The sequence below is a fragment of the Bactrocera neohumeralis genome, chromosome 2 (genome assembly GCF_024586455.1).
Source record: "Bactrocera neohumeralis isolate Rockhampton chromosome 2, APGP_CSIRO_Bneo_wtdbg2-racon-allhic-juicebox.fasta_v2, whole genome shotgun sequence".
NCBI classification, from domain to species: Eukaryota; Metazoa; Arthropoda; class Insecta; order Diptera; family Tephritidae; genus Bactrocera; species Bactrocera neohumeralis.
This window is the reverse complement of record NC_065919.1, coordinates 49681184-49705963: the sequence shown is the minus strand read 5'-3', so window position 1 is coordinate 49705963 and position 24780 is coordinate 49681184. Positions and strand designations below refer to the sequence as shown.

The 24780-nt window shown below is 36.6% G+C and overlaps 1 protein-coding gene across 1 annotated transcript in view; it reads right to left on the bottom strand.

Annotated features, from left to right (window-relative positions):
* The window catches only part of LOC126750936 (protein artichoke), a 58822-nt gene extending 36900 nt beyond the window's left edge, over window positions 1–21922 (bottom strand). Inside the window, exons 1-2 of the mRNA XM_050460780.1 lie at window positions 21860–21922; window positions 17133–17308 (exon numbers count right to left, since the gene is read on the bottom strand). The gene's annotated coding sequence lies outside the window, so the exon portion shown is untranslated. The remainder of the gene's footprint in view (window positions 1–17132; window positions 17309–21859) is intronic.
* Window positions 21923–24780: the final 2858 nt, after the last annotated feature.

The following is a 24780-nucleotide window of genomic DNA, read 5'->3' as shown; positions in this document are numbered from 1 at the left end:
CTGATAAACTAGTTTAGTATTGCTGCGCTTGCGATTCTGCTGGCGGCTAGTTGATGGCGACAGCGGTTGTGGTGCGGTGGCTAGGTAGGGAGCTAGCTGACCAATATTGCATATTTTCGTGGTAGTTTATTATGCTCCTAAATTAAGATTGACGCATAGCGATTTTGAGAGTTAATCGTTAAATTTTAGCATCTGCGCGGCAGAGGGGCGCAAGAGGCAGTTCCATCACAGTCGAGTCAACATAAACGAAATGAACCTTACTGTTCATCAAGTCAAGGACTTGCAACGCCACAGCATTCCGCAGAGTTGTATTGAAAATGGTTTCTGCCCCGAAAGCAACAACAATAATAAGTAAGGAATGCTATACATATTAGAACGAGCCTACAAATGCTGAGCTGATTTCCTTTTATTTTTGTTTAGGTGGCGCTGATGTCGGCAAGTGTATAGATCTCATATTTATCATCATATTTTTTTGTTTTCGTAGACTTCAGATATTTATATGTATTAAAAAATGTTTGCGAAAAATTGACGCTAACTGTAATTATTTGCAAGGATTTGTGCATAGAATCGAAAATATGGAACTTTAAAAAATTTGGAAAAGCCGACTCTACATTTCAATGCTGTATATGTCATACTTATATCTAAATACAAGTATTTTTCAGGTTGAATTCTGGTATAAGAAGACTAGTTTGATCTAGTCAAAATATTAGGTTGTCAAAAAAGTCTTGCGGTATTTTCGCTAGTTGGCGCTGAAAATAAAAATTTGTGCAGTTTATGGACCCGATACAGTTTCCATTTCCACCGCACAACGATGGTTTCAACGTTTTCGTTCTGGTGTAGAGGTGGTCGAAGATGCGCCACGCTCCGGAAGGCCTGTCGTCGAAAATTGCGATAAAATCGCTGAATTGGTCGAAAGAGACCGGCATAGTAGCAGCCGTAGCATCGGTCAAGAGCTGGGCATGAGTCATCAAAAATTCATTTCAATTTCAATAAAAAAAATAAAAAAAATCAATAAAAATACCGCAGGACTTTTTTGACAACCTAATATTAAGGACAAAAAATTAAAAAAATACAAACTGTTTTATATGACCGTTAAATGAAGACATCCAAGAATTTTTCAAAACATCATCAATCGCCGAAGCGAAATTCCGCCACACTGAGAGAGGGACGGCTGAAATTGAGGTCTAAGACACAGAACACGTCGGGTGGTTAAAAAAATTTCAAGATGCGAAGCTGGAAACACCAATCGATGAGAATTGTTGCCCAGCACAAGAGCTCGCCCATTAGTTGGGTGCCACTCCAGCAGCCCTTGCAACACCTTTAAAAGCAGCCGTATAGCCTTGAGTCTTAAAAGTTGATTTTATTGCCAGAAATGTTGCTTGCACGCAATAAAAGTAAACGCTTTTGAATCGGATTGTGTCTGATGATGAAAAATTGTTCCATTACGACAACCCTAAATATAAAAAATCATATGTGAAACATGTGCCCTCATAAGGAAGTAGAGCATTATGAGCTTCTCAAAGTATGTGAAACCATTAATTTGAAATTACCAACAACAACTCATCAATTTGAAGTGAGCGCTCTTATAGCTCTGATCTTCTCGCTTGTGAATATCATTTATTCCGGTCGATGCAAAACACTCTCACTGAATTACAGAATGGTTGAATTCATTTTTGGCGGCCAAGTCGTTGCAGTAAAGTAGTTACGGTCCCAGGTTTTCCAATAGAGATGAGATGATATGCAAAATAACAGCTGATACGATGAGGAATGCCGTGTCGCAGTGTTGAGAAAACAGACTGCCTACCTTGCAACGTTACAATCGACCACAACACGTGCAGGATGGGATAGATACCCAGAGTTAAAGAGGGAAACGAGACGCATTTGCTGACAAAAAAAGAGAGAGGACGAAATGCGTGAGTACAAAGATTTTGAAAAGCTGACCTAAAGGGATTATGCCCGAAAATTTTGCGAAAAGATGGGAGGACTAACAGAAAGTTTCAAGACCGGAGAATACTCTTGTAGAATCCCCAGAGGTGATCCAGTGACTGATGCCCAGATCAGGCTAAAATTATGAATGGAACACTTCTCCTGCCTGCTGAATGACAGTGAAAGCATAACAACAGGAGATGGTGAACCCGATTCCCAAATCGATGACGATGAAGCAGACGTTCCATTGCCCGACCATGTAGAAGTTCGAATAGCAATTATCTGTCTGAAGAACAACAAAGCAGTGGGGGCAGAGCTGAGCATAACAACCGTGGATTAGTAGATCTCCAGACTGGATAAGGAATCGAGGCAAATGGGTATGGTAGTGAAGGGTAGTAGGGCAAGACAAAATATCTCCTGTCATCAAACAAACAGTCATCGCACTCGCGACTAGGCTCCCACGTCACTGTTGACAGTTATAACTTCGAAGTCGTAGAAAATTCGATGCATTCGATGTATACTCGCCTAAATTGAGTTTGGTGTGGCTTTTGGTCTGGTGGAATCATCGGTCTGTACTTCTTTCGAAATGAAGCTGGTGTCAATGAAAAGCGGTATAAATCGATGATCACCAACTGTTTATGGCCGCAACATCTGGTTCCAACAAAACGGGGCTATGTACCACACAGCATGCGCAACAACCGAATTTTTGCGAGAAAAGTTTAAAGATTCGATTATTGCAAGAAATTATGACATTGAAGGGGCTCCAAAAAGTTGTGATTTAACACCATTGGACTACTACATATGGGGTTATTTGAAGCCATTGGTCTTTTGCAATAAACTAGACTCTCCTCAAGCTTTAGAAGTCAATATTCAACTTGCTATTCATAACATACGACTTGATTTGGTGGAAAAAGTACTCGAAAATTGGGTTCATCGAATTCGTTACTGCAAAAAAAGGCGTGGAGGATTGTATTTCACACTGAATGAAAAACATTAGAATTTCCTTAACAATTAGTGTGTTGTTTTTTTGAATAGAAATCATACCACTCTTATTTGAAAACTCTGTATTATCTAACGGGTTTCCTATAAGTCTGATTAATCGGAGGACGGAGTAAGGTGTAGAAGTTCACGCAAGTGAGGAAGGTTCGCTGAGCGCCATTAACTTGGGAGAGGCCAGACACGATTCGTTTACATTTGGCTCAAGCAGCTCACGACTTTCGGTTTTAGACCAAGTATCTTTTGGGAAGGCGAAACACATCCATCCGAAGGCGAGCTAAAGTGGGAAGGTTGCTGGGTTTGGGGCCCGCACGTAAAAAATCCGACCAATGAAAAGAAGAAAACAGCCTCAGTCTGATTAATCAGTGGAGCAATTTTCATTATAATTTATATACCCACACGCATGATCTCTTGTAGGTTATCCAAGTGCCGCTGCCGCCATCATCAATTTCAACCTGTTCACTTAAATTTCTCATTTATACGAGCACATTTTATTTAAGTTTTATTTACACAGTTCGCTGTGGAATTTTTAAAGTGATTTTATACGTTTTTATAAGAGCGAAGTAACCGAAATGATAGCAAAAATCACAAAGGCGCAGCACAAACATGTTTATTTACAAACATACATACATATACATATATTTGTGTGCTGTAAGCGCTCAAGGCTTGTAAATTTTGCTGCATATTTTCCAATCGAACAAGTGTAAGCCTTGTTCGTCGGTAAACGCTTTGCCGCCGCACATCTCCTTCGGCTGGCGAAATATCGAAAAATCTGTAAAAATTGTCGGACCTTGCAGGCCAACCAGTTTGCTCTGCAAAACAGTATATAAATGTATATATTACATGTATAGATACTATAATATCTCTAGTGATTATTGCGAGCGTCACTTGCGATCAGGTCTGACCAGTAGTGCAGCTGGGAATTTCGCGCGAAGGTACGAACGCGTGGGCACTGCAGTTCATACAAATGGAATGCGTTTGCGCATAAATAAAGCGGTTGGCAATATTTTTAAATCCTTTTTACATTTTTTTTTATCAATTTCGTTCAATTATTCCAATTTTTTGTTGTTCCTCTGCGCATGCGTTACAGTTTTTCACAGCGCTCTTAAATGACAGCCATTAAAAGCGAAACAATAAAATTAAGACGACGATTAAATTGTGATTTCTTGCCGATTCGCGTTCGTTGCCACAGTCGCTTGTGCGCAGTGGTCATTATGCTCGCGCATTTATACATACGTATACACAAATGTACATACATATGTACATATATACTCATATGCATAGACAGGTGCGCATGTGTGTGGGCATTGTAAAAATTAGCGAAAGGAAACCTTTTCCGCTTTCGGTCATTAAATTTAATGACATTTAATGGTTGTTGCTACTTGTCTTTGTTTTTGTATAGTTGTTGTAGTTGCGCGACTTGTAAAACATAGCAATTTGCAACATTTGCTCGCTGCGCAGAAAATCAGCTAATACAATTAGCTCTTAAGTTAAGTGAGTGAGAAAAAACTGAAAATAGAAAAAATGTCATAAACTTTGACGGAGATCAACGACACTGTGGTGAAAATTTTGTTTTTATAAAAATAACAACAACAGAAACGAAATAAGAATATAATCTTCTATATTAAGCAAGAAAAATGTTGTGTTTTTGCATGCAGGCTAGAATACCCTTCACAAATAAAAAGTTTCCATACAAAAACTCCATTTTTTATTTTTAGTTTGTATGGTAGCTATATGTATTAGTCGTTTGATTTGAACAATTTCTTCGAAAATTGTAGTGATGACTTGGATAACAATCTCTAATGAATTTCATGTAGATATCTTGATAAACAAAAGAGTTTTCCAAACAAGAATTGAGTTTTTTCGGTAAGTTATATGGCGGGTATATGCTAGAAGGATTAAATTTAAATTTTTTTCGAAAATTTTAGCATTATCTTGGAAAATAACTCATGCAGAGTTTCGTCAAGTTTTCGATACGTGAACTTGATTTCGAGCGATCAGTTTGTATGGCATTGACACTTACAGTGAACGTGTACAAGATTCCAGATCAATATCTCAAAAACTGAGAGATATAGAGACGGGTAATGCTAAATTGACTCACCTCTTCACGCTAATCACTTATATAACGGATTTTGCAATGAAGACGCTACAAAAGTAGACCGATAGGTCTATTTCATGGAAGGATGTACGATCCAACAACAAGTCGAAATTATTTAAATTTACTACCGAAATTCGAGTCAGTGGCCTCAAATTTAAGAGCGCTACGTCCAATTTATGGTCGTCATAATCGTCCTGTCAGATCAACAATTGAGCGTCTCGTGGAAAAATTGGAATCCACAGGCACAATACAAAATGTTCCTGGGCCAGTGAGACAAAGAAGTGCCCATAATGTCGAGAATATTGCTGCCGCTAGCGCATCAATTGAGGCAGACCCAAATCAGTCTCTCACACGTCGTTCTCAAGCGTTGGGCATCTCTGTGACGTCGTCGTGGCGAATTTTGCGAAAAGATCTTGGCCTACATCTTTCTTCTTCTTCTTCTTAATTGGCGTAGACACCGCTTACGCGATTATAGCCGAGTTAACAACAGCGCGCCAGTCGTTTCTTCTTTTCGCTACGTGGCTCCAATTGGATATTCCAAGCGTAGCCAGGTCCTTCTCCACCTGGTCCTTCCAACGGAGTGGAGGTCTTCCTCTTCCTCTGCTTCCCCCGGCGGGTACAGCGTCGAATACTTTCAGAGCTGGAGTGTTTTCGTCCATTCGAACAACATGACGAAGCCACCGTAGCCGCTGTCTTTTAATTCGCTGAACTATGTCAGTGTAGTCGTATATCTCGTATAGCTCATCGTTCCATCGAATGCGACATTCGCCGTGGCCAACGCGCAAAGGACCATAAATCTTTCGCAGGACTTTTCTCTCGAAAACTCGCAACGTCGACTCATCAGCTGTTGACATCGTCCAAGCCTCTGCACCATATAGCAGGACGGGAATTATGAGTGACTAATAGAGTTTGGTTTTTGTTTCTCATCCGAGGCTGTTGGTAGTTTTTCATTGGTATAGTTTTTTACGTGGATGGAGTCATGTGTAGAAGTTCACGCAAGTGAGAAAGTTCTCTGATCGCCATTCACTTGGGAGTGGCCAGAAACGATTCTTTTACACATGGCTCAAGCAGCTCACTACTTCCGGTCTTTGACCAAGTATCCTCTGGGTAGCCTAAGAACATCCGTTCGAAGGCGAGCTAAAGTGAGAAGGCGAAACATTCCTTACAAGGGTTGTGCGCTGGGTTTGGGACCCGCCACGTAAAAAACACCCCCAGTGAAGAGCTACAACCAGCCTCGGATGAGAGACCTACCTTTTGATGACGACCATGGCAAACGAAATAAGGTGACGATGGAGCAGACGTTCCATTACCCGACCATGAAGAAGTTCGAATAGCAATTGCCCGCCTGAAGAACAACAAAGCGGCAGGGGCCGACGGATTGCCGGCCGAGCTATTCAAAATAAGCTGATAAGGTGCATGCATCAGCTTCTTTGTAAAATATGGTCGGACGAAAGCATGCCCAACGATTGGAATTTAAGTGTGCTATGCCCAATCCATAAAAAAGGAGACCCCACAATCTGCGCCAACTACCGTGGGATTAGCCTCCTCAACATCGCATATAAGGTTCTATCGAGCGTATTGTGTGAAAGATTAAAGCCCACCGTCAACAAACTGATTGGACCTTATCAGTGTGGCTTTAGACCTGGCAAATCAACAAACGATCAGATATTCACCATGCGCCAAATCTTGGAAAAGACCCGTGAAAGGAGAATCGACACACACCACCTCTTCGTCGATTTCAAAGCTGCTTTCGACAGCACGAAAAGGAGCTGCCTCTATGCCGCGATGTCTGAATTTGGTATCCCCGCAAAACTAATACGGCTGTGTAAACTGACGTTGAGTAACACCAAAAGCTCCGTCAGGATCGGGAAGGACCTCTCCGAGCCGTTCGATACCAAACGAGGTTTCAGACAAGGCGATTCCCTATCGTGCGACTTTTTCAACCTGCTTTTGGAGAAAATAGTTCGAGCCGCAGAACTAAATAGAGAAGGTACCATCTTCTATAAGAGTGTACAGCTGTTGGCGTATGCCGATGATATTGATATCATCGGCCTCAACACCCGCGCCGTTAGTTCTGCTTTCTCCAGGCTGGACAAGGAAGCACAGAAAATGGGTCTGGCAGTGAACGAGGGCAAGACGAAATATCTCCTGTCATCAAACAAACACATTCGCGTTGGCTCTCACGTCACTGTTGACAGTCATAACTTTGAAGTCGTAGATAATTTCGTCTATCTTGGGCGTAAACACCACCAACAACGTCAGCCTAGAAATCCAACGCAGGATAACTCTTGCCAACAGGTGCTACTTCGGACTGAGTAGGCAATTGAGAAGCAAAGTCCTCTCTCGACAAACAAAAACCAAACTCTATAAGTCACTCATAATTCCCGTCCTGCTGTATGGTGCAGAGTCTTGGACGATGTCAACAACGGATGAGTCGACGTTGCGAGTTTTCGAGAGAAAAGTTCTGCGAAAGATTTATGGTCCTTTGCGCGTTAGCCACGGCGAATACCGCATTCGATGGAACGATGAGCTGTACGAGATATACGACGACATTGACATAGTTCAGCGAATTAAAAGACAGCGGCTACGCTGGCTAGGTCATGTTGTTGGACGAAAACACTCCAGCTCTGAAAAATTCGAAACCCGCCGGGGGAAGCAGAGGAAGAGGAAGACCTCCACTCCGTTGGAAGGATCAAGTGGAGAAGGACCTGGCTTCGCTTGGAATATCCAATTGGCGCCACGTAGCGAAAAGAAGAAACGACTGGCGCGCTGTTGTTAACTCGGCTATAATCGCTTAAGCGGTTTCTACGCCAATTAAGTAAGGAATGTTTCGCCTTCTCACTTTAGCTCGCCTTCGAACGGATGTTCTTAGGCTACCCAGTTCTTAGGCTCAAAGACCGGAAGTCGTGAGCTGCTTGAGCCATATACACATGACTCCTCCCACATCTTTACAAGATCAAATTGAAACAGGAACTAAAGCCGCTTGACCATCAAAATCACCGTATGTTCGAGAATTGGGCTAAGCAACAAATTGAAAATGATCTTCATGAGTTACTATTGCATTCCGAAAAAATTACGGTTTGGTGCGGTTTTTGGGCCGGCGACGTCAATGGGCCGTACTTCTTCCGTAATGATGAAGACCGGCACGTTACTGTGAAAGGGTATCGTTACCGCTCAATGATAACCGAATATTTTTGGCCCGATTTGGATGATATGGACTTGGACAATACGTGGTTCCAACAAGACGGCGCAACAAGACACACAGCGAATGTCACAATCGATTTATTTGAAACTAAGTTTGGTGAACGTGTTATCTCACGAAATGGTCCGGTCAATTGGCCTCCTCGGTCGTGCGATTTGACGCCGTTAGACTATTTGCTGTGAGGCTACGTCAAGTCTATGCCAACAAGCCAGCGACGATTAATGAACTTCGTACGGATATCGAACGTGAAATTACAGCAGTATCGACCGATTTATGCTTGAAAACCGTCGAAAATTGGGTTCAGCGTCTAGAACTTCTGCAAACGTGCACGTGGTGACCATGTAAAAGAAATCGAGTTCCATCCATAATGGCATCGAATGTACTTTCACAGGAACTTTCAAAGAATTTCATTGATATCCCAAACCGTTTTTGTTTTATTTAAAAAAAACTTTCATAGCGCTCTTATTGAAAACCCGTTACAAATTATTTATAATGTCTCGGTCGTTTCCTTCTGAGTTTTACAAATTTCATGTACCCTGTACAGAGCATAGAAATAGTTTTAAGTAGTACTTGTATGAAAGTTTTCCGCAAGTTAAAAATATAAAAAATAATTCAAAATGTGTAATTTATTTGGTGAAAGAAACCCTAAAAAGAAACCAAAAAATATGAAGGAAAAAGAAAACAACTACAACTAAACACTTGTACGAGCATAAAAGGGTCATAGCTCATGCTTGCGCTGTCGATTTATTTAGCGCAAGCGTTTGGCTAGTGTGAAAATTATAAATTTTTTCTCCAACTATTTTAATATGTGTGACTTCACTGCCACCGACGGCACGTTTTCCAAATCTCTAAAAACACAAAAAATAACCTACAAAAACAAAAGTACTTCGAAGGCACCTTAAACAACAGCCGCTCACCGCTGTCAAGTCGAGCAGTTTCAGTTGCCTTTGCTTGCTTTAGAAAAAATTAAATATTTTCTCTCAGTAAAATGCTGTTGTTGTTTTAGTTTCGTAAAGCTAATTTTTTCTACGTCTATAAATATGTAGCTAACTGGGCGGAGATACTTTTGGCCCTCTTTTAAAGTTGTTGTAACCATTTCTATAACTGTAGTTGGTTAGTTTTTGTGCCTCTAAATTTGTTGTTTTGTTTCTGCTGCTTGTCTTTCTCTGATTTAACTGAGAGTAATTCATCAGCATTGCCACTTCTTGTTTGCTTCCACTTATTAGTAGACCTTCTGTTTATTTGTTGAACAAAATAAACACACACATTCTTACATACATATATATTTGTATATATACAGTTATGTGAAAAATAATAAGGACAGTGGCCTGCGGTGAATGAAGTTTATGTGGATCCAATGGGAGGGAATAAAAAGAAGTGAACCCACCTAAATTATTGTAAACAAATTGGAACACGGTTTTTTGTATAGTTTTACCCAGATATGGCAAATTATTTTATTTTATATTTTTCTTATAATCTGAGATATTACATGTGAAAAAAAATAAGGACACTTCTAGTTTAACTAAAAAAACAACAATATTAAATAAGAAAAAGGAAATAGTTTTCATTCAATTGTGTTTAAATACATTTCTAAATTGTTTAATATTTTGTTGAAAATCCTTTGTTGTTTAAAACTGATCGACACCGCTTCGGCATGGAATCAACTAGATTGCGGCAGACGGAAACCGGGACTGCGTTCCAGGAATCCTGAATAAGTTGCCAAAGCTCGTCGCTGTTACTTGGGCACTTTCCTCTTATTAACGCTTTCATTGTATTCCACAAATTTTCTATTGGATTTAGATCCGGGGACTGCGGAGGCCACTCCATTACATCAATGTTATTGACCCTAAACCACATTTTTGTACACTTAGCTGGGTGTTTGGGGTCATTATCTTGCTGAAATATTTACCTAAGGGGCATATTATCTTCAGCGTACTGTAGCATACATTTTTGAAGAATTTCTACATAATCGGTTGCCTTCATAATACCCTGTATGCGATGGAGCGGCCCCACACCGTTGTATGAAAACGATCCCCAGACCATAATGTTTCCGCCAACATGTTTAACGGTTTTTATGGTATATTTAGGATTGTAAGCTGCGTTTGGTGGTCTTCTAACATGATGAATACCTCGATCAGAATTGAACAAATTTATTTTTGTTTCGTCAGACCAAAGAATATTACGCCATTTCTCCTTAGACCAAAGCACATGTTCTTCAACAAACTTTAGTCTTTGTTGCACGTTCTTTTTCGATAACATAGGCACTTTTCTAGGACTTCGGGACTTGAGATTTTCCTTAATGAGCACTTTGCGGATAGTTTGGTCAACATCAATATTAAACAGATTCTTTTTACAGCATTTGTCGTGTAACTGCTTTTTACCATTGTTTTTGAAAATAGAACAGAAGAGTTTTTGGATTTGGCAGTGCTTACCCTTCCCCATATCTATTCAATAAGGAAAAAAATCTGGTTCTAAATGATTGATATTAAATCTGAAAATATTATTCTTACGTTATCTCTGCAAATAAACACGTTTTAATAGATCGATAGTCTTTTTATTAAATCACGAAACTACACGGAATTAGATCCCAAAAACTTTGCGTTTGTCACGGAATTTGTTTATATAAATAATGAGTACCGTTAACTGGCGGCATTTTTCATGGCATATGATATTTTGAAGTTTTGGGTTTTTGCATCCCTGTCCTTATTATTTTTCACATAACTGTAAATACATTCCTATATTTTTTGCTCTAAGTACATCTGCTGAGTGACCTAAATATTTGCTTAAGTAGTAAATATGGTTGTGTGTATTCAAGCCAATGGCATCGGTAAATATTTGGCTTGCAGCTTAACGTCTGGGTGATAGATGGTTTGTGGTTGAGATTCTGATGTTCTGATGTTCTTGGCGAATTTTCGAAACTCGTTTGAAGTGAAAACAAATCATTGGCATTTAAACAGTTACCATTTGTCGTAAGTGTACGGAATAGAACAGAGATTGGTTGGGTATAGATCAGAAATTGTTAACCAGAATTTATAGATTACTTTTTTTTCTCACAACTAACTTGTCAAAACCTACATGAACTATTGATGATATATCTATAGGTCTGGTGGTATCTATATCGTTAGAATCTGCAAATCGAAATAACTTCTTCATTGATAAAGTTATTTAAATCGATCTCATTAAATTTTGTTTTAAAAATGGTAAAATTTTTACCGAAACGTTTCAATTGATGAAACAAGTTTATGGCGATGATTCAACGCTTTCAAAGTGGTCGTGAGGACATTAATGCCGATCAATCATGTGAGCCAATCAAATTCAGTGATCACCGGAAACTCCATCGAAACTGTTCGTCAGTTTATCAAAAATCAGCCGAAATAATCATTGAAATTCATGGAAATGGCCGAAACGTTAATGCGGTATTCTACCTTGGAGTTTTGATTTGACCAAAAATCAGATTTTAACCATTAACCACTCCCGTATTCACCTGATTGGCACTGTGCGTTTCATGAAAGGAAAGCGTTATGCAGACAGATTCAAAAGGCTTGTGCCGGCATATTGGCGGCCATATCGGCCAACGATCTAAAACACTCGTTCGACATGCTTTTGAACCGTGCAAAAAGCTGTGTTGAAGCAGAAGGAGACTATTTTGACTAAAATAAATTGATTTTGCCCAAAAAGCTATTTGTTCTGTTTTTTTTAAGTCCTGTTTACTTTGGAACGCACCTAGTAGTAACTATATTAGAGTTATATATTAGATCAGTAAACTTCTTATTGAGATAAATCCAACCGAGGCGCATCATTTTAAGGGGTAAACCTATTGTGAAAACTTCATATATCTATAGGTTATAATATCTTTAAAATAACTCAGTGAAATTTTAAATCGATCTCTCAAATAGCTTTTGAGTTTCAGGCTGCCAAAGTCTAGCCGCTCAGTAAAATCAGCTCTATCAATATCTTGCAGTACAGAATTCTTTACAGTTTCATCCACGGAGAAGGAGGGAATCACTGCAGCACTCAAGGTTGTTCGTTTTTAGCATTGTCGGAGTTCACTTTTTGTTGAAAAATATTTGATATTTCTCCTAAATTTTACTATGTATTTTTTATATTTAAAACAAATTCAGATTTTTTTACATACCGAAAAGTAATTTTTTTGACTGTCACACTAAGGGTGCCTTTTAAAATTAGTTATAGCTTCAATAACCTCACTCTAATCAGGTCAACAGGGTTGGAGAACGTTTTAAATGGAGCAGAAAAGCCTGAGAAATTAAACCAACCTATGATTCACATCACAATATGTACGCATGAAGAGGCTCATGATAATTAAACCAGGCTCATATAAAATTAAACGGCATTAGTGTATCTTATATGTATCCTAAATATTACGATAGGAGATCCATTTAGATGCCAAACATGAAGAAAATGTCTGAACTATGCGAAGCTATTAATGAACAAGAATATGCTATGATCTATTAAAATGAAGCTGGTAGAATAAAGGATCGGTATTTAAATATGACAGAAAAGGATTCCTATACTCTTTACTATACGATTTGATCAAATCCCGGATCCGCAACCGAATTGATAATTTTTTTCTAGATTGATACAACTTTTTTTTACGTTCACTATATGTTAATTAGCATGTGTTTGAGAGCTGTTTGTATACCGAGCGAAAAGTTTGTCTGGCAATTTTTACTATGAAAAATAAATTGAACAACGAGTTTCCTTGAAATGTGCAATCACCATTATGGAATCGTTCAAATGTTGTAGAAGGCTTGGGGAATCTACTTTTACACGAATGCAAGTATTTGAGTGCCATCAAGCATTGAAAAGACATTGAAAACTTGCCTTATGCCAATCGTCCATCCACTCCTGTTAACTAATGATTACAACGAAAAATTAAAGTTCGTCGTGTTGATATCAGTGAGTTAGCAGAGGATCTTAAGATCTTTTATGGATCGACTCATGGCATTTTGATTTGGATATGAAGTGTTTCAATGCTAAATTCCCACTACAATACCTGAAATTTTGCAAAACAACGTAGAGTAGAAGGCGCAAAAAAAGATGGATGACAACGTAGCTGTGAACCCTACGATCATAGAACACATCACTACAGGCGACGAGTTTATGAATATGGCGTGTTATTTTTTTAGTCCGGGTCAGATTTGATCAGACGTTTTTAACCAATGAAATGGAAAATTAAAATACGATCAATATTTTCTAAATACTTTTTTATTACTAAACTAGAATTTTGGAAGCAACCGGTGTTTTAAGGGGTTATATACAGTTAGAATTTTCAAAATATCGATTTTTTATTATATTTTATTAATTCGCCTTTTTTCGGCCTTTCGGCTGGGATAGAATATATCCCCTTAACAATGCAGCTCCTACCAATAAAGTGTATATATATATACATATTGTTAGTATATATATTTAAATCAATGACACTTCTGCGCCCTTTAAGTAGTTTCTTCAAGAGATTTTCACAAAGACTCGACCATTAAAGCACCTTTTAAATCGATGTTAACAGTCTCCCATACACACACAAAACAATATTTACATATTTTTTTTTGCGGTATAAAATTCAGCAATATTGGATGTCTTTTATTACCTTTGCTTTTACAACATTTTATAGGCTCTTAATACTTCACACGCGCTTTCTGTTTGACCTCAAAAGGCTTGTCTTCTCCTGCTTATTAATTTCTCTGTTCGTATTGTGTTTTGGAAACTGCTGTCGGGATTGTGCCTACCCTCTTCACTAACAAATACTTCGTAGTTTTTGTTTTTTATTTTTTCATTATTTACACGAAATGGAGTACCTGTCAACCACTTTCATTGGCTTTTCATTGCATGGTGCGATCAATAACTTTGGCTTAGCTGGATGATAGCCTAACGAATTGGGTATTTATTTCGAGCCTCTTCCACAGCTTCTATAAGTAATGGCTTTCAACGAAATTCATGTTTTGTTTTTGCTTACAGTTATTTGAAAATTGATTAATTTTTGTTTAAAAGAAATTGAAATATTTGATAATTGATTTTGCTTGTATTTATGTGGACAGACGGATGTAGTTTTTGTGATTTTTAATTTCAATAAATAAAACAGAAAGTGAAACGAATCAATTATTATGAGCCGAATAATTCGATTATTGAGCGAACATATGTATATACATATGTATAACGGATAATTATTGTGAGTATTCTACCTTTTTAAGATATAAATGTGGCTAAATGACGTGTTCAATTAAAGCCAGGACCTCTATGAATATAACGGTGATGCAAGTAGATTTACTTTTTCCAATAGCCGCCATTATCCATCTTGAGCCCCAGCATTCAGTAATGCTTCGCTCTATGGGCTCATGAAACGTTCCAAGTAGATCCGGTGTTTCTGAGCCATATTTTGTTCAGCGATGAGGTCCATTTCCGGCTCAATGTATGTAAACAAGCCAAATTGCCGTATTTGGCACAACGAGCAAACTGAAGAGATTCAAGAGCTGCTATCATATCCAGAAAAAATAAATACTTGGTGTGGTTTGTGGACCGGTGGAATCTTCGGTCTATATTTCTTCTAAAATGATCCCAGTGGGAACGTAACCGTCAATGGCGACCGTAATAGCGTCATGATAACCGACTTTTTGATGCCTGAACTTGAAGCTTGTGATCCGGCGATATTTCGTTTCAACAAGACGGCTCCACTTCCAACACATTTCATAAATCAATGGATTTATTGAGACGACACTTCAGTGGACAGATAATTTTACGTTTTGGGCCGGACGATTGGCCAAGATCGTGTGAATCTCACCTTTGGACTTTTTCCTGTGTGGATATGTAAACTCTAAAGTCTATGCGGACAATGCCGACTTGATTGCAGCAAAACATTAAGAGTGTCATTCGCCAGTTACCAGTTACAATGCGCGAACGATCGAAAATTGTACTCAACGAAATTGTACTCAATGGATGGATCAACGGAGACGTAGCCGCAGCAAACATTTTAAACATTAGGTCTACAAATTTGCTTCCGCCGTTTTCCAATAGATGTCTCTAGGGCCAAGCACTGGTCGTTTAAATCGTTTTATGTCGATCTTGGACATTTGTGTCAACACTAACCCAACAAAATATTTGTAGAGATCTATTTGCATCCCAAACTTATTGTCAACTGAAAATGTCACTTATTGAGCCGAATTCTCGACATTTGCGGGAAATTTTGCTTTTCTTTTTTAATTCCAAGAAAATTGCGGCTGAGGCTCATCGAATGCTTTCGGATACGTACGGTGAGACTGTCCTAAGTGAAAGAACATGTCGCGAATGGTTACAACGTTTTAAGAATGGTGATTATGAAGTCGAAGACCGGTATGGTGGTGGAAGGGAGAAGATTTTCGAAGATGCTGAATTGGAAGCATTACTCGACCAAGATGCGTTTCAAACCCAAGAAGAATTGGCCGAATCGTTGCAAGTGACACAGCAAGCCGTATCAAACGCCTCAAAGCCATGGGGATGATTCAGAAACAAGGAAACTGGGTTCCTTACGACTTGAAACCAAGAGATGTCGAACGGCGCTTCTTTGCATGTGAACAGCTGCTTCAAAAGCACAACCGAAAGGGATTTTTACATCGCATTGTAACTGGCGGCGAAAAATGGGTCCACTACGATAATCTTAAGCGAAGAAAGTCATGGGGAAAGCCTGGACATGCCTCCACGTCGACGGCAAAACCGAACATTCACGGCGCCAAGGTCATGCTCTGCATTTGGTGGGACCAGCTGGGGGTGATATATTATGAGCTACTAAAGCCAAGTGAAACCATCACAGGAGATCGATACCGAACGCAATTGATGCGTTTGAGCCGAGCACTTAAGGAAAAACGGCCACAGTAGGAGGAAAGACACGACAAAGTCATTCTCCAGCATGATAATGCTCGGCCTCACGTCGCAAAGATGGTCAAAAAATATTTGGAGACGCTGACATGGGAGATCTTACCCCCCCATTTTACACAAATTATAGCTGCCAAGCCACATAACTCCAATTTGGCCTTAAACTTATGACGTTTAATTTATTATTTTTATAAATGTTCTTTCAAGGTAATACTTTCAATTTAAGCTCCGCCAAATATCAATGAAAAAGTGATAAATTTTGCGTAATTATGCATTTCCTCATTAAACAAAAATGTCGTGAGACAAAAAGTAAAAAAGTCGTGACACAAAAAAGTACAATCAACGTCAAAATAAAGACGGGTGTCAAAGCAATGGAGGCAGCACCCAACAAAACTCGACAATCCGGTAATCTGTTGATATTGAAAATTTTGAACAAATATAGAAAAAAGCACGCGGTAGTCAACTATTTAGCTATTCAAGCATGGCCCATGGCGTAAGCTGAAAAAAACTTGAATGCCGAGCGCGCTAAACATTTAGAATATACCACAACTATTACTATTTTGTGGCTGTGCTGATGGCGGATAAGTGTGATTGCGCTAAATTAACACATAAGCATGCGCAGATAACTAAATATACATATATAGATAGGTATATATACACAATATATATACTATATACAAACATATTTTAATGGTTGTATTGCGAAATTAGTTAATGGTGCCTTGTGTGCGCGCTGTGTTGACGGGCTTTTTAGCGGGACCACCTTAAATTCCTAAGCATGACATGAGAATAGACTTTTTTGCAAACGCTTTTTCTCCTACTGAGCGTTGAATTCTTTCGGAGCGATGACACTAACCACCACAGCGGGCATTTATGTGTTCAGTTATGTGATTTTTTGCCTTCGGATATGCCTTCTACCTTCTTATAGACGTAGTATAAATGTGTGCTCTTTCAGCTTACGAAGAATAATTGTTGCTGAAAGAGCTTGTCATAGGAAGTCAATAATTGACTGCCTTTAGCAGCGTATAAATAAACGATTAAGCAACTTACCGCGCTAATAAATCCGCTTTGTGTGGTTCTCTGCTTCTTGCTGCTTTCTGTGCTTTGCAGAACTGTTGATTTGTTCTTTTTTTGTTGCTATAATTTATTTGTGTTTTATTTATGATCTAGTGTATATGATGTATTGTTTCTGTTGTCGTTTTTTTTTATTTGTCTAATCTTCAAAGCTGTAAAATAATTTGTGATTTTTATTTATTATGATCTTACGATAATTTTTTTTTATTGACGTTTGAGCGGAGCAAATTTCGCCTCACAATTTTAATGTGCAAATGTGAATCTGTTATTTTTATTGCCGATTGTCTCGCTTGTCTGCGGCATTTGTTATACACATAAAGTTGTTAGCTTGGGTATTATGCTATTTATCGGTGAATAAAACTTATTTTTGGAAACTTTGTCTGTTTTATGCCAAAAATATTTTATTTATTTGCATATGTTTATGGTGCTGTCATAACCTTCAAAGTTTACAACTCAACTATTGAAATGTTATTAGCTAAAAATGATGAAAGTTATTGTTGATTTTTAGACACCAGATGATGATTAAATAGTATTGTTAATTTTTTTATATTGTGTTTTATTTATTTATACGTATTACCTCATTTGATAATTTGAAAATAAAAAAATATGTAAAGCTCATCTGTTCTCTATAATTTATTTCGCTGTTATGTGCAGTTCAATAAATTTATTTATTTTTCCCCATTTTATAATTTTTTTCTTCAAATTAAATATCGACTATAATTAAATTTGAGTTAAAAATGTTACTACACTTTAAAAAAAAGGAGGTATATAATTTTTTCATTTGAATAGCAATTTCATAAAAGGCAATAAATTGTCAAAATATCATATTTTTTTTTAGTTTAAAAAAAAAAATAAAAAGCTATTTACTATAGGAAAATAATAATAAATAGCTTTTATTAATATTTTTATATAAAATTTCTAATATTTATAAACACCTATTTATTATTATTTGAAAAACAATTTTTCTCTAAGGTGTTTTATTTAAAAAACATTAATTATTACTACATTTTTTTGGTTTTTTTTTAGTTTTTCGCGATTTCTCTGAAGTTAAAAAAAAAATATTTTTAATTTTTGCTTTTACACAACATGCAATTAATATTAAAATATATAATTTTTTTTAATTAGAAAAAATAATAATTTTTTCTTTTATTTTTGATAATAAAAATATATTTTAGTTCGAAAAAATTGTACTTTTTTCTTTAAATTTTTTCTTACAATACAATATTTTAGTTAGAAATTTCTGAATACTTTTTTGCCAATAAAAAAATATTTTTAGAAAAAAATAAAAGAAAACATTATTATTTTAAAATAAAATTTTTTAAATAAAATATTTTTTTTTCTAAAAATATTATTATTAGAAATTTCTAAATGCTTCTATACAAATATTATATAAAAGCTGCGTAAAGTCAGTAACGATGCTCTTAGAGACAGTTTTTGTGCTTAAAACATACTCAAAAGTTCTTGAATTATAATAATTTTATATTTTTTTTGATTTCTTTATTAATAATAATTTTAAGGATTTTTGTGGCGAGAAAATAAAGATTTTGATAGACTCGTAAGTCATACAAAATTATAAAATATCAAAGGCAAATATTAAGATTTCTCGTCTATTAGTTCTACATTTTTCGTTAAAAAATTTCTGAAAATTTGTGTCCGAATAAATATTGTAAAATCCCTAAAATCCCTAAAAATCTCAAAAACAAATTTTCTAGCTGCTAAAAGCAGCTTATGAATTGCTGTTTAGAGAGAGTTCCTGCATGAAGTCATGAGAATCAGAAAACTTGGCACCACAGTTTATGGTATCAACAATTGATTTGATTTTGTTAGGGCTGGCACTTCTCTTTGAAATTCTGCAATCATTTTATACTACATATTTTATTTAATCAATCGATGTTCTAATCACCTTCAATAACATTGCAATATGTTCTACTTCACAAAATATAAAGGATCAAAGATAAAAAATGAAATGTATGTACATAAATGTGATGCTATGTAAAATAATTTTCTCGAACATTCTTTCAACAAAAATGATTTTCATAATATATTAGCAATTTCAAGACGCTGTGAACTCACAGAATACCAGAGCATTGTATATATGTATATAAATTCCAAAATTTCTTTTTGTATTTTTTTTATTTTTCTTATAGTTTTATTATTATGGAACTAAATAATTAGTTTTTCGTATTTAAATTTTTAAAATAAAGTAAGTAAATTTGTGAGTATTTAATATTTTTGTGATAAATTCTTGAAAAATTGTATTATTTACATTTTAGGAATTTCACAAAAAAAAATTTATTTACATTTTACGAATATCCAAAACTATTTATGTATCGTTAAAATAACTTTTTTGAATATATATACTAGTAAGTTTTAAAATTGAACGGAATACTTTACATTTTTATTTTTTCAATTTTTTTTTTGGCTTTTTAGGGTTATTTTTTAATAGTTATAAACATTTTTAGATATTTCTTTGTAAGCTATTTTTTAATTATCTCTCTTTAAAATTAAAGTTTTTTAACTAAAATTTTTTCTATTAAACATCAGCCAATTGCTTATAAACGCTGATTAATGCTTTTCAAGTTCGTGTCTTAAGTCTTTTATAAATATTTGTTGTCAACTTTTGTTGTTTAATATTTGGGGCTATTTTGCATATACAATAAGATACAATTTTTATCTAAGGTGTTTTATTTAAGGAATATTAACTATTATTTAATTTTTTTTCTGAGCAAAAAATAGTAAGACTTCTTAATTTAAATTTCACGCGAAAACTCATTTGTCGAAATATTTTTTTTTTTTAGATTGTTATTACTGTCAGTGACATGTGTGCCAAATGTTACATCAAAATAATCATTAGTGTTTACCATACGCTTGTCTTTTCGAATGTCATAAAGTGCATTCAGCGACTTTTGCGATTAGTGAAATTATTCAAAAAAAGTTACATTAAATTTCGTGTGTGGAACCAAATTTCTGATGACGAAACGTTCAGAATGTTGGAAAAGGCATTTGGTGATAATAGTTTGTCGTGAGCAAGTGTTTTTAATTGTTAAGAATTATTCAAAGAAGATCGAGAGCACGTTAACGGCGAACCACGACCAGGACGGCCCCCAACATCAACTGATGATAAACACCACAATGAAATAAAGGAATTGGTGTTTGAGAATCGACGACAGTCAATGAGCTTACTGGCATCGTTGGAATATCGGAAAGATTAGTGAAAACCTTTTGGAAATATCATTTGGGCCTAAGAAAAGTGAATGCGCGATTGGTTCCAAAATCAGTAAATTTTTTCGAAAAATAGCGTCGCGTTAACGTCTGTGAAACAATGGTTTCTAACCACCGGGATGTCATTAAACATATTATTACTGGCGTCAAGTTTCGGAACTAGGCTTGAAACTTGGAAGCAAGCGATCAAATATAAATAGTCACCCGAATGTTATGCCAAAGTTGAGCCGATGCCGAAAAAATCGCGTCAAATCAGATCACAAATCAAGGTTATGTTGGTGTGTTACTCTCCGAATACCTTCCGACCGGTCAAACTGTCCACAAGGAATACTATTTGACTGTTAAGCGTCATTTGCGTTCGGTTTAAGGGCCGACAACTCTTGTTTTTTGCACCACCATAATGCACCGTCGCAAGCTGCATTGATTCTGCGTGAACTTTTCGCCAAATTTTCTACCAACATCGAACCGCAACTACATTAATCGCTTGATTTGGTTCTGTTTGACTACTGATTATTCATCAAACTCAAATGATTGCTCCGGTGAAATGGTTTTGAGTCAATTGAAGACATTAGACGTGAATCGCTACGCTTATTGAAGATTATTCCGGAAATTTACTTTAACACTTATTCCACTTATTGGCGCCAAAGGGGATTACTTTTAGGGGGATGACACAGATTTTGAAAAATAAATTAAGAATTTTAAAATTACGAACAAAGTCTTACTATTTTTTCCTAGCAGTACATACAAACATATAAATTTGAGAGAATATTTAACATTTTATGCAAGTTATTTATGCCTTTCGAGACACCGTTATATGCTGAACATACAAGCAGACTCTCTTTTCCCCGTTACGATGCTGTAACGCCAGAAGGTTAGCGCTTTGGAATGTTCGCTCTAAATTAGCTTTTCTTTTATTTGACTTTCTTTTGCAGTTTATAAATAATCACTCATTTTTGTGTTTGTGCTTCTTCTTATGCATTTGTGGCTGTTCGTTGTGCTGTCTTATGGTTTTCGTTTAACACTTGCACACCGTATACACCGCCTGATTTTCTTGAGCTTCTTCAATTACACAAGAATTATTCATGCTTTCCACTACCGTTTTTCGCCCCCCTTCTTGCACCCGCTGCGTTTTATGTAAATTTGTTTTTCAATTCTAGTTTTCTTGATACTATTTTCGCTGCATCTTTATTTTCTACACTTTTACAAACACACACACACATATAAGTACATATATATGTTTGTTATTCTTATTTTATTCTTCTTCGACACGAAAGCCGCTTGTCCGCAAGCGAGACGACGTTGAAAAAATGCAGACAAGCAAGTAAACTTTAGTGTGTGAAATCACTGCAACAACAACAACCGTGATAACGAATACTGCAAGTAAGCGTGTTGCTTGCAACAAAGTCGAGTCGAGTAACAACAATGTAAGCTAAAACAAACACAGTAACTGGATAACACAATACAACAACAAAAAATCGCACTTGCCTTGCTGCCGAAGAACCCGTTGCCGTCGTTTGCACTATGAAAGTCACTCGCGTACTGAACTGCTCGCCAACATCCAAGCGCTGTTGGGGCATCATCTAGCGCGCGTTTCTTTCGTATTTCTTTAGTACAACCAGTCAGCTGCAGCCATGTCGCGCACACTTAAAACCACTCTGGCCACTGCTTTGTTGGTTGTGAGAGTCTGTAGCGGTTTCAAGACTCAGTCTAAGTTGCTTTAGAGTTTGCTTTTCTCTTCGTTACCTAAATAGCATGGCAGGTGGCACCGCAACACTGTGGAGCGCTCACGAATATAATTTAGTTTAATATTTATTTCAGGCAAACAATTTTTTTCTTCTTCTAATCTAATCTAATTTAGTGTTGGTGAAACAATTAGTACTTGAGAAGTGCTTTAGGGTGTCGATGGAACGGAGGGTGAAGCAAAATATATGTCTGCTACTTTATTTTATCGTACCCAACAAGAAGTATACCACATTTTTTTAAACTCTTCCTGAAAAAAAGGCACAGGCCAGTATATAATTATTATACTAACAGAACTGCCAAGATTCATAGACCTTAATATAGTTTTTAGGTCTGATCTTTTTCATTTCATTACACATTTAAAGTGGAATATATTGAAAAAAAAAATTAATATCTCGTTCAATGCAAATAATCTTAGGTATTAAGATTGACCCTGCAATGAAAAAGCTGCTTCTTTGTGATACAAAAAGTTAGTAAAAATGCACTTAAAATTCTCATACACCGATCAAATGTATTGAACCCATTGAAATTTTTTTGTGGTAGACAAAAGTACCATGCAACTTTGAAATTTTGAAGTAGCGCCATATGATAATGATGTCAGCTACCTGGCTGGGGTGTGCGTCTGAAACTCAAGGGAGAGCACCTGACAAAAAACTGCTCCACCAATCTTCCTCTAAGATTATGAATCCATGACAAGCTCAGGTCGTACTCCTTCTCTACCAGCTACGCTCCGCCTACATATCACTAGCAGTCATAAGCTCAGGCAAAAAACCGTCAATAGTTGGTTCGGCTATACAAATACTACCAGATTTCCAGTCTGACTACAACCTTCGCTGCAATATGACTGCCACATAGGGCTACGGGTGCTGAATATAAAATTTCCTTGCGTGCCGTTGTTATTGTAATGCATACGGCGCCATAAATATCCTTTACAGTTCTTCGTTGAACTCCTTTCAGCTTTTTAGCTCATAAAATGTGGCATCAAAGTTGGTAGCGAAGTTCTGAATTGTATAAATTTCAAGAGTTACAATGATGTGCGTGATGCTAGAGTATACAAGCGTTAGATCAGTTCCCAAAACAGTCGGTCCAACCTAATATACATTCAGACAAGTAAGTGCGACAAGTATTTTATGTTCTGGGTACTCACAACGTGTCATAAAGCATCGTAAAATCATAAAATCATAAATTTTATACTAGTTTAAAAAATTTGTTGTTGGTTCCATACTAAAATAAGTTTACGCAAATACAACTCTGTATGCTTTTTGGATCGTTATAACTTATAACTTTATTAGACTATGTGAAACCCCTAGATGTGCAAGTATATTAAAGTATCATAAACTACTTATAGCTCTCTCAAACTTTCCCATAAAGAAGATATTTTCAAAGCTGTGGTGACCGCTACAGAAATCCAGTGAAACTAAAAACTTCGACTTATTCACATGAAATACTTCTTTAAATAATAGAAAACTTAATTTTATTATTCTACATAGTTGCCATTGAAGTCTACGCATCGGTTATAGCCAATTTTTGAACTTGTCCATACATTACTTTTGGTTTGAATGGAAATTTTATTCGGGTTGGTATTTTTTACTTGTCGCCCAATTTCTTTACAGCAAACGTTCTTTTGAGCTTTGAAAACAGAAATACTATACTATACTATGTATATATACTAGTATGTCACTGAGAGCCAGATTAAGAGAACACAGTGGGTAGAAGGGTTCAAAGCTCAGTTATATGTCCTTCAAATGACAAAATTTGTTCATTGTTTCGTTTTTCAAATGTTCCCGTTTTAAGGTAGCCATAAATATCCATATATAAAAGGTAGTCGATAAAAATTTTTATAACTTAGAAGTTTCAAATGTACTTAAAGTATTTTTACGTAGGCTTTTGCCAGTGTTGGAAGACAAAGAGTTTATTCCGAATCATCAGTTTGGCTTCAGAAAATTTCATGGCACAATTGAACAATGTAATAGAATAGAACACTTTATAACTAATGCTATGGAAAATAATAAATACTGCTCTGCTTTGTCCGCCAAGTAATTGACAAAGTCTGGCACCTTGTTTGCTGCTAAAGTCTTACTTGCACAATTAGACGTTCTACGTTAGATACCCTGATGCTGAGTCAGATTTGAGACATGTTCGTGCTGGCGTGCTCCAAGGCAGTGTACTCACCCCTGTGCTCTTCATTCTTTATACAGCAGACCTTCCAGTTGTCAACTTTAACTTCACAATGATGGCAACCTATGCTTTAGAACCGTGGCCTAGCAAATGGAAAATTGGTATCAATATCGAAAAGTTCGCACAAGTGGTATATAATCCCAAGCTCAAACATTGCTCTCAGAAGGCTTTATATGGTCAGTTGGTACCAACGAACACATGCCCATCATATTTAGGAGAGGATTACTTGGAAAGATCATGTAAAAATAAAGGGAACTTAGCTAAAATTAAACATGGCCTAGGCCAAGATCCCGCCTCAGACTGTTGAATAAATTGCTATTTTATATTTAGGCTGATCTGGACGTATGGCATTCAAATTAAGTTCTGCGCACCATAGTGGGGGAAATGGGAACCGATGTTCTCCGCCATTTTTTACCTTTTGTAATTTAACTGATTTCAACAAAAACTTTGAGAGCGAAATCTAGAAGCATGTAACCATCTGAAG